This window comes from Callithrix jacchus, chromosome 12 (assembly GCF_049354715.1).
Source record: "Callithrix jacchus isolate 240 chromosome 12, calJac240_pri, whole genome shotgun sequence".
Lineage (NCBI taxonomy): Eukaryota > Metazoa > Chordata > Mammalia > Primates > Cebidae > Callithrix > Callithrix jacchus.
The window spans coordinates 41,318,393-41,329,665 of NC_133513.1; the positions used below are offsets into that span (position 1 = coordinate 41,318,393).

Consider the following 11,273-nt stretch of genomic DNA (forward strand, 5'->3'; position numbering starts at 1 on the left):
ACAAACACACCACACCTACACACATATGCACACATGCATACATATACAAGCACACACCCAAACACACACACACCACACAGATACACAGACACACATATACACACACATGTACCACCACAGACACACAGGCAAACACACACCAGACACATGTATGCACACATGCATGCACATACAAGCACACACACAGGCAACCACACAGCACACAGACATACAGACACACCTATGTACACACACGCCACGCATGCACGCACACACACACACCACAAACACGTGCACACACATATGCACATATGCGCACTCACCCATCCTATGCTGAACATACAGGAAGGTGGACACACAGCTCTCGCAGCTGGTCTCTCTCTACTGGAAAATTCTTTGCCTCTTCACCCCATTCCCTCCTCCTCTCTCGCATCCCTCCTCCATCTCAGAAACCCAGCAAACAAGGCAGAGCAGAGGAAACACAATTCAGGCAAAACCCACAGCTTCCCCATCCCATCTTCCCATCACCTGCATTTACCAAGGTCAGACCAAAAAAGCCCCCTGGGGCCACCACGCAGCTAGAGGATCCAGTGAGCTGCTGGGGTCCTGAGAAGTTTGGGGAGAGGCCCCTGGAATCTTGTGGGCAGCAATATCTGATGCAAGAACAGCCTGGGGCAGGCTGCTATGTGGGGCAGCCAGCCAGGACCAGCCGCCCAGTGCCAGAGGCTAGGAGCACTGGAGAACGGAAGGACAGCAGAGTTTAGCCAGGACCACAGGCCCATTCAGCCCTGACCTTGTGCACAGGCTGGAATGTTCTGTGCCTCCCCACCTAGCACATAAGCGTGGCTAGGTCCTTGGGGGTTTGGATGTGCTCAGCATCCTGCTTGGCACAAGGCAAGTGCTGAATATTATTTCACATTCCCTATGGAGACCCTCCTCATCCATCCCAGGCCTGTGCTTTGCCTCCACTGAGGTCCCCAGCATAACCCTTAGGAGACTGGGCAGGGGGCATATAACAGAGGCAGCTGAGAGGACCCTTTAGACCCTTACTGCCACCAGTTGGAACAATGGGCTCAACAAGACTGTCAGTCCTCAGCGAATCCCATCCATTGTCCAACAAGATGCCAAAGAGGGGAATCACCACCCTCAGGGCTGTGCTAAGGATCAAGGAGGAAGGACCTGTCCAGGACATCTTAGAAGTCCCTAAGCTAGGCAGAGAGGAGAGACTCCCCATCCAGCAAGCAGGGACCTCCCCTCATTGCTGGCTTTGCTTAAAAGTTGGTGTGCTAGGATCTGCATTCCCTAAGCACCAGCATCCGGGGGAAAGGGGAAATGAGAAAAGTCAGAGGGAGTTCAATGGTTGCCTCCCCAAGGGGTGAGCTGAGGATGGTGGGGAGAACTGAGGATGCTAAGGTGAGCTGAGGATGGTGGAATGAGCTGAGGACTGTGGAGTGAACTGAGGATGCTGGAATGAGCTGAGGATGCCGAAGTGAGCTGAGGATGCTGGGGTGAGCTGAGGTTGCTGGGGTGAGCTGAGGATGGTGGGATGAGTTGAGGATGCTGGGATGAGTTGAGGATGCTGGGGTGAGCTGAGGTTGCTGGGGTGAGCTGAGGATGCTGGAGTGAGCTGAAGATGGTAGAGTGAGCTTAGGATGGTGGAGTCAGCTGAGGATGCTGGGGTGAGCTGAGGATGCTGGAGTGAGCTAAGGATGCTTGAGTGAGCTGCAGATGTTTGAGTGAGCTGCCATGTAGACACAGCTTCCTGTTTCTGGTTTCCATCTCAGTCGGTGGTGCTGCAGAGCACTTTTTGTCTTAAACTCTCTGATTGTGTTTCTTTTCTCATTCATACATTTTAGAGCTTTGGTCCTTAAAGCTCTGCATTTGTTACAATGAGCTGTTCTTGTAATATAGTTTTATTCCTTTATCTTTTCTGAACATTTCACACACCCTTATTTCAATGTTCCTTTTGGCTCACTCTATTCTCTTTACTTTCTAGGCCTTGAAACTCCTCATTTCTTGTGTCTGCTGCTTCCCTTTGGGGAGATACCTGGGGGGTTTTCTCTGAGCTCCTCTTCCGTAGGACATGGTTTTCCATGAGAGTCCCTGTTCCTCTGGATGAGGAAGGTATCTCCCGGGGAGAGTTTCCTGTTTGGTGTTGCGGGAGCCTGGCAGGTTCTCTCAGTTGCAGAGAGGCATCATGTTAGTTTCTCAGCTCAGAGTTTCTGCACCAGCTCACTGCGGACTTGGGGCCCTGGTTTTCTGCAGGTGCCCGGGGCAGGCGGCCCTCTTCTGTGCTGGGTGCTGCTCCGTGGTATTTGTTCTATGACACTGCAAACATTGTTTTTAGTAAGCAAATGTAACACACATGTGTCTTCTGAAACAATGAAGTGGCACACCATCTCCTCATTTTCAGCCCAGTCCTGAGGGAGGCCCCTGGGCCCCTAATGCCTGAGGCCACTAAGGCAGGAACACCCTGGGGGGATGGGAAATGGGAGATGCCTCTCAGCCCCCATTTCTGCTGTTTTCTGGGCCCCAGAGTAGAGCTTCAGCATCTCTGAGATAGCCTGAGCCAGGGCCATCCTCCCCTTCATGGATTCCCAGCTGTCCAACTGAGACAGGAGAATTCCCTTGACTCTTTCTTGGGTGGGAACTGGAGTGCACCAGCTCTGGGTCCAGCTGGCCACTTTGGCAGCAGCAGGGATGAACTTCACTCACTTGAACCCACTGGGCTCAATGCATCATGGGAGGGAGCACACAGGCAAGTGAGTACCATGGCCGGAGCAAGGGCTTTTGGGCTCCAGCCCCATGGCAGCATCTAGGGGTGTGCTACAATTAACACTCTTTTAGCTTTGCTGTCAGTGGACTGCTTACATGTTAAACAGCTCAGTGAAGAGCCAGTGTGACAGCCTTTTTGGGTTCCTGCACTCAGTGCATCCCGAATTCTTGTCTGGCATCCAGGAAGAATCAGGTCACATGCATGGATTGAAGGATGGTGTATGCAGAGGATGTTATTGAAAGATGGAAGTGGCTTTCAGTAGGATGGGGAGTTGGAAAGGGGACGGAGTGGAAAGAAAATCATCCCCTGGAGTTCCTTGTCCCTGGGGATGGCTAAACTCCTCTCTGACCACTGTTTCCGATGTCCAGCTGCATCTTCTCCTCTTGATGTAGAGACACGTGTTCTCTTCTCTCCTCTGCCACACTGCTGTGCTCCCCTGCCAGTGAAGCTTCAGGGTTTTATATGGGCATAGGGTAGGGGGCATGGCAGGCCAAAAGGCCTTATTAGGGCAGGAAAATAGGGATGTGAAGTTCTCATTTAGGCTCTTGGACCCAGGCTTGAGGGTAGAACCCTTGACAGGGACCCTGCCATTTTCTACCTAATATTTCCCTGCCTCTTGTCTATGTCAAAATGAACACCTCTAGGGCCACCTGCTCTATGAGCCAGAGCTTTCCTCCTGATGTGAGCAAGATGGTGGAGCAAGCTGAGGATGCTGGAGTGAGCTGAGGATGCCAGAGTGAACTGAGGATGGTGGGGTGAGCTGAGGATGCTGGGTGCCTCTCAGGTGTCAAAATAGTGAGTAACTGCTAATTCACCCACAGAAGCAGGGAGATAGAAGAGGAAGGACCAGGATTTCTGGTTGCAAAAAATGTATTCTTCAGTTTGAGACCCCAGGGTCACCTTTGGACTCATGAGCTGAACTGCTGGGCATTCTGGCCTGGATGTCCCTGGAGCCCCAAAAACTCTACAGGGATTATGAGCAGGGGGTCACTGCCCCAGAACACTGAGGCACCCACATGGTCTACCCTGGCTCCTCACTCAACAGAGGAAATGAGATTCCAAGGTCCCTCCGATACTGCAGGCTGGCCTGAGCCATGAGGTCCTGACCCAATATGGCATCAAATGCCTGGAGCTCATCCTACAGGAGCAGCCACTCAGAAGCCCCCAGGTGTGCTGCAGGGATGTACAGAGTCTCATTCTTTCTGGACACCTGTGATCTCTGAAGACACCAGGGTTCCTGAGGCTCCCAAACTACCCATAATGATGCAGTCCAGTCAGAACTGGGGACTTTTGGCTTCAAAGCGCGTTGGAATCTTTCCCCAGAGCCCTATTGTTTTTTTAGAAATTAGCACTTACAGGCCAGGTGCAGTGGCTCACGCATGTAATCCTAGGAATTTAAGAGGCCAAGGTAGGCGGATCACCTGAGATCAGGAGTTTGAGACGACACAGGCCAACATATCAAAACCCCGTCTCTACTAAAAATACAAAAATTAGCAGGGTGTGGTGGCAGGTGCCTGTAATCCAAGCTACTTGGGAGGCTGAGGCAGGAAAATTGCTTGAACCCAGGATACAGAGGTTGCAGTGGCCCAAGATCTTCCACTGCAGTCCAGCCCAGGTGACAGAGCAAGACTCTATTGAAAGAAGAAAGGAAGGAAGGAAGGAAGGGAGGGAGGGAGGGAGGGAGGGAGGGAAGGAAGGAAGGAAAAAAAAAGAAAGAAAACGACCCTCCCCACACCTTGACCTTGGACTTGCAGCCTGCAGAATTCTGAGGGAAAACAAATGTCGGTTTTTTTGTCACCCAGTGTGTGGAACTTTGTTCCGACTGCCTAGTGGAGAAATAACAGCCCACACCCACGTTTCCTGCACGGGAGGCATGGGACTCCCCCGTCCCCTCTGCCCAAGCCCAGCCCTGGTCTCTGAGCTGGCACGAGCTCACTGAGTAGGCTGCAGGCAGCAGGCAGGAGAGGGGCCCTGATGGAAGGGTGGTGCTGGGCAGTGAGGGTGGGCAGAGGGACGCTCACTTGCTCATGTGGCTCAGCTTCGTGGAGGCATCAGGAGCAGGAGTGAAGGAAGCAGAGCGACAGGGACCACTCACGGGGAGACAGATGGGCAGGCTTCTCCACGTGCTGGAGACAACATTGGGGGCACCTGCTCCACCCACAGCCACACACTCAAACTGCCCCACACCCCGTGCTGGGCCCAGCAACAGCTCTATTTGTATGGTATGACCTTGGTGGTCACATCAGGCAGGCACACCTTGACCAAGACTAGAGGATCAGAATCTCTCCCCAGCAACATGGCCATGGGGTCATCTGAGCAGAGGACGAGCAACCACAGACTGCAGGGCTATTAACGGCCAAGTGCACAGAGAGGCAGAGGTGGGGCGGAGGGGGCAGGTGCGGAGGGAGGGGAGGGGCAGGGCTGAGGCTGCATGGCCCAGGGAGCAGGGGAGCCTGAAGGAGACCCTAAGCAGGGCTCCTGTGGGCTTTCCAATGTCTGCTTCTGCTGAGTCCTGGCTGCCCTGTGATCACGAGCTGGTGACCTGTAGTCACTACCATCCTGTCCTTCTGATCTCCTCTTGGGTCCTGCCTCTGCACAGCCAGCAGGCAGGCTCAGGCTGGGATCTGCCATATGGACCCTGATGGGGAGGCTTTCTTACACTTTCCATGAAACTCTCCAGCTGATAGAAGAAGTGAACACCCCCAGCTGGGGCCACATTCTCAAGTGGTCTGTGAAAGTTTTGCAAGGTTGGTGGTTCATCTAAAGATTCATAATTTAGAAATGGAACTCTTGATATTTAGGGAGAATTTTCACATACTCCTGAAGAGCTCCTCCTTCTCCAGGGTTGTGTCAAAGTCCTGTTTCCAGAAGCCCCTGGTCAGCAGTCCTCTCAGCTTCCCCGATCACCCAGTGTCCAGCCTGCATGGGTCCTTCAGTCCTGGTGGCCATGGTGAGCCTGGGTCCCTGAGCCTGGTCACCATCTAGGGACCCGCTGGGTGTCCAGTAGTGTGCAGGCTCCATCTCTAACCCCTGACCTCTGCCTTCTCTCCCTCCCTACCCACTCCCTCATTCACAGACACTGAGCGTCACCTCTCAGGAGTTTCCCTCTTCACACAAGATGGAAGGGAATTTAACTTCAGGCCACTGTTTCCCACTGTGTCTTAGTTTATTTTGCCTGCCGTAAAGAAACTACCACAAACAGTATAATTTTAAAACAATAGAAATTTATTTTGAATGGTTTGGAGGCTGGGAAGTCCATATCAAGGTGGATTAGGTTTCTGGTGAGTCAGCTCTCTGGTTCATTGTGAGCATCTCTTGGCCAACAATGTATTCTGTGTCCTCCCATGGTGGAGGGGGCGAGGCAGCCCTCTGGCGCCTCTTCTATAAAGGCACTAATTCCATCCATGAGGCTCCGCCCTGGTGACATAATCGTCTCCCCAAACCCCCACTTCTTCATACCATCCCTTGGAGTTAGGATTTCAACATATGAATCTTGAGGGGACACTAACTTTCAGGTCACAGCATTTGGACTTATGCCCTGGCCCCGCCCCGCCCCTCTAGTTCTTGGGCCGTCGGACCCAGACTGAGTCACACCACTGACACTCTTGGTTCTGTGGCTTGCAGATCGCAAACTGTGGTACTTCTTGGTCTCCATAACCACATGAGCCCATTCCTATAATAAAACTCTTCTCACATATACCTGTACATATCCTGTTGGTTCCATTTCTCTGGGTAACCCTGGCTAATACACACTGCAAGCACCTGTGCAATACCAAAGGCCTGGCCATCTGCTGAAATGTCAAATAGAACACACACATACACACAGACACACAGACACACACAGACACACACACAGAGACACACACACAGACACACACACAGACACACACAGACACACACACAGAGACACACACACAGACACGCACACAGACACACACAGACACACACACAGAGACACACACAGACACACACACACAGACAAACAGACACACACACACACACACACCCAGAGAAAAAGAGTGAGGCCCTGCCCGGAGCCACCTACCCAGTGCCTATCCCCAGACCAACGCCCAGTCCCCTTCACCTGTCTCCATCACAAGCGCTGCCAGCCTGTCTGACAAACTGCCCTACAAAGTTACTGAAATCAGCTTGGACACCTGGGGACAGGAGGCCCCGAACACTGCAGAGAATGAGATGCCGGGCTTGATGTCCATGCGGGAGCTGCAGTTGGCCTCCAAGCCACTAAAGGGCATGCACATGGCTGGCTGCCTGCATAGGACCATGGAGCCGGCCATCCACATTGAGACCCTCATTGGCCTGGAGGCCCCAGCGGTAACATCTTCCCCACCCAGGACCATGCGTTGGCTGCCATTGCCAAGGCTGGCATTCCAGTATAGGCCTGGAAGGACGGAAGAACAAGGAGTACCCGTGGTGCATCGAGCAGTCACTAATTCAAGGACGGGCCCTGGAACATGATTCTGGAGGATGAGGGTGACCCACCAACCTCTTCCACACCAAGTACCCACAGGTCCTGCTGGGCATCTGAGGCACCTCTGAGGAGACCATGGCTGGGTCCGCAACCCACACAGGATGATGGTCAGTTGGATCCTGAAGGTGCCTGCCATCAACATCAACGACTCTGTCACCAAGAGCAAGTTCAACAAGCTCTGTGGCTGCTGGGAGGACCCCATAGATGGCAGCAACTGGGTCACAGAGGTGACCACTCCTGGCAAGGTAGCGGTGGTAGCAGGCTGTGGCAATGTGGGCAAGGGCTGTGCCCAGGCTCTGCAGGGTTTCGAGGCCCACGTCATCATCACCAAGATCAACCCCATCAGCGCACTGCAGGCTGCCATGGAGGGCTAAGAGGCGGCCACTGTGAACGAAGCCTGTCAGGAGGGCAACATCTTTGTCTCCACCACGGGCCGTGTTAACATCGTCCTTGGCTGGCACTTATAGCAGATGAAGGATGAGGCCATCATGTGTAACACGGGACACTTTGATGTGGAGATTGATGTCAAGAGGCTCAGAGAGAACGCTGTGGAGAAGGTGACCATCAAGCCCCAGGTGGCCGGGTACTGGCTGAAGAACAGGCACCGCACCATCCTGCTGGCTGAGGGTCCGCTGGTCAGCCTGGGTTGTGCCATGGGCCACCCTGGCTTTGCGATGAGTGACTCCTTCCTCCACCAGGTGATGGTGCAGGTTGAGCTGTGGACCCACCTAGACAAGTACCCCACTGGGGTAAACGTCCTGCCCAAGAAGCTGGATGAGGCAGTGGCTGAAGCCCACCTGGGCAAGGTGAATGTGAAATTCACCAAGCTGACTGAGAAGCAGGCCCAGTACCCGGGGCATGTCCCCTGATGGCCCCTTGAAGCCTGATCACTGCCATGACTGTGAGCCAGTCCTGTGTTTCACCTTCCAGCTGCTGTCCTTGTCCAGGCCCTGCCTCTTCTTCCAAAGAGCAAATGGCACTGACTTTGCAATTGTTTTATCAGTGTCCCTCATCGATTCCCCAGGGCTGGTCACTCAGCTTTTGGCTTTGCTGCACCCCTCATGCTATTCCAAGTGTGTCCGGGAGACTGAGAGTCCCCTGCTCAAGCCCTGTTCATGGCAGAGGTGCGTGGGAGACAGCCACAGGAACCCGGGAGCTGCGTGGTCTCAGAACTGCTCACTAACTCAGTCCTTCCTTAGCCTGGTAGTCGGCAGTGGAGTCACAAGGCCCGTGTACTTTACCATCCAGGCCTTCACCTGGCCTGCAGACCTATACCGTGTGCTTGGTTTACACGTTCAGCAGTTCCTCAGCCGCTGACAGATGAGAAGGAGCTATATCGAAGGGCAAGGAGGAGCTGTTGTTTGAATTTTCCTAAGGGCTTAGTGCTGGGCCTTCTCTTAAACCTCGTAACAATGAGGCTGGTACTTTCAGTCCCTGTTTTATAGGGGTTGGAACAGACTGTTAAGGGGCAACTGAGAGAGAACAGAGAAGTGACAGCAAGAGCTTGAGAGGGACCAGAAATCATCAAACAGGCATAGATCGGCCACCACTTTGTAACAAGAGGGTTCCTATCACAACCCTGGTCGAAAAGACAATAATTGGGCTTATAATGTTGATAATGTTAAAGGAAAGCAGGAAGGTAGGTAAATAAAAATCTCGATGCCAAAATAAAAATAGAAACAGAGAGAAAACACAAAACAGAACAAGTATTTCAATAGATTAGCCGACCATGTGTGTAAATTACCCAGCACAGCTAGGCAGCTCTCAAGACGTGGAGTTCCCTCTGCCCCTCTGTCTTCCTGTCCGTGCTGGGTCTACTCAGGACATCCTCATGAGACATGGAGGACCCTCCTGCCCCTCTGTCTTCCTCCACATGCTGGGCCTACTCAGGGAATCCTGGTGTTCACAGAAGGGGTCATGGGAACTGCATGAAGACCACAGCTTTGTGTAGGCACATGAGCTTCAACACAGGCATGTGCTTGTCCATGTGTGCACGCAGAGGGGTCCTGCAGCCATCCGTGGTGTGAGTCTGGGGGAGGCTCCTGGCTTCAAAGAGCCCAAGCCATTAGCCCAGGCTTGAAGACTTGAACTGAGGGATTGGAGGGAGGGGCTGAGCAGCAAGTTCAGTAGGAACCCGGGCCAGCCAGGAGGACAGTCCACCCAACCATCAGTGGTGAGGGAGGCTCGCCCCAGCCCACAGCTGGGTCCACTGGCCAGCCAGGTGGAGGGGTTGCTTCAGTCTCCTGTGATGACCTGGCAGGAGGCTGGGGACATGTTCCAGGCTGTGAGCCTCTGTGGGAGGCAGGTGGACACTTCCCCTATATCCCCACTTCTGGCTGCAGGTTCTGCTCTTGAGGACAGGAACCGAGTGCCCGGTACACCTCTGCAGACAGCTGCTCTGCATTGACTGCCGGTTCCTCCACTTAAAAGTTGTGGGATCTTCAGCGAGCTGGTATACATTCTCAGACCGTGGTTTCCTCATCTATCAAACATGAAGGAAGCAAGCCAGGCTCACAAAGTGTGACTGAGTGTAAAGCAATTCACCCGTGGTGATCAGCAGCGTACCTGAGGAGGATAAAACAAAGCTGACACATCTGACAGTGTCCTGAGGCGACATCCCACCTCCGAGGACCCAGGGTCTAGCATGGAGTGGAGGCTTAATGTGTATCAAGGCCCCACTTGAGCTCTGGGAGTCCTGGCTGTGCCACTTCAATGATAAATGACCAGAGTGCTGCACTAAGGCAGCTTCATCATTCAGCCGCCATCTGGCAGGGCCTGCTGGTTCAGCTCCCGACCGTGGAAGGGGGCAACCTGGGGAAGTGCACAGGGCCCAGGGCTGCAGTCAGAAGACTCAGCTGCTAAAGCCCAGCCCAGCCCCCCGACACTTCCACCCACCTCACGCCTCCTCTCATGGAGTCTCAAGCCTCTGGTTGGGGGATCTGAGGGCTCACCTTGTCACTAGGCAGCCCCTGCCCCAGTCACCTCCATGTCTCCCTGCTGGGGCACTTGGGTTGACAGTTGAAGTGTCAGGACCCCAGGAAAAGTGCCTTAATAACAGTTTCCTACAAATGTTTTTTTTCCCATTGATTTGAGATGTTCACTGTAGCACATCCTGCGTGGGTCTGGTTCCTGCCTTTATCCTGTCCCTCATCATCATGCTCCCCAGAGGACTCCCTAACAAAATAAACCTCCCACATGTACATTTTCCTCTGCAGTCTGTCTCTAAGCCTCTGTAAGAGGTTCAGCTAATACAGGTGTGCAGACCAGGTGTGCACATCTGCCTCCAAAAGTCCCACCAGGGTCTTCCATCAAGAGAGCTTTCCTAGTAGGCTGGGAAAACCAGTAGGACATTTAAAGCTCCAGGATCCTTACCCTCAGTGACTGGTGCCCTAGCAGAGACAGGGCACTGTCCACAGATCTGCCCCAACTCCTGGAAGCACAGCTACTAAACTGTAACCTCCCTGCGGCTCAGGGGGCTGTGTCTAAACTCATGGCAGTGGCAGGTGCACATGCCTGTCACCCAGCCCAGCCCTGCTCCTTCTGTCTGGCTGACTAGAATGTGATCTCCAAAGAATGCTCTTGCCTGGCAGAGCTTTCCCCTGCATGTTGAGGCCCCTGAATGACCAATGGAGGCCTGTAGTGCCCCTGGGGACCTGGACCTTTCTGTGCCAACTTAGGGGCGAGAAGTGCCCTGGCTTCATGTGAGCTTGGTTGTTCCACATGGGGCTACTCATAACCTCATCTGCTCTGGCTTATTCCAGCTCTACAGGGGTGCTTCACATGACATCCAGTGGACTCTCATAAATGTGTATTCTCCTAGTTCTGGTCTACAATAAGGAATAAGCATCGCCCACTGTGTTCCCTTTTGTACACTTTTGTTTTGAGGCAGCTCTGAAGTGAGACTTGTTTTCTAAAAGTATGCTGCTCCCCTCGAGGAGAAGGCAGTGGAACAATGGCAGCCTGAGACTAGAAGCAGCTAGTAGGTGCCCCTCGGACATCAAAATAGTGAGTAAATCCTAACACTTCAAA

General features: G+C 53.3%; 1 pseudogene; it reads left to right on the plus strand.

The window, feature by feature from the left end:
- The first annotated feature begins 5,309 nt into the window (after positions 1-5,309).
- LOC118146119 (adenosylhomocysteinase pseudogene) lies at positions 5,310-10,650 on the plus strand (annotated as a pseudogene).
- The last annotated feature ends 623 nt before the right edge of the window (positions 10,651-11,273 follow it).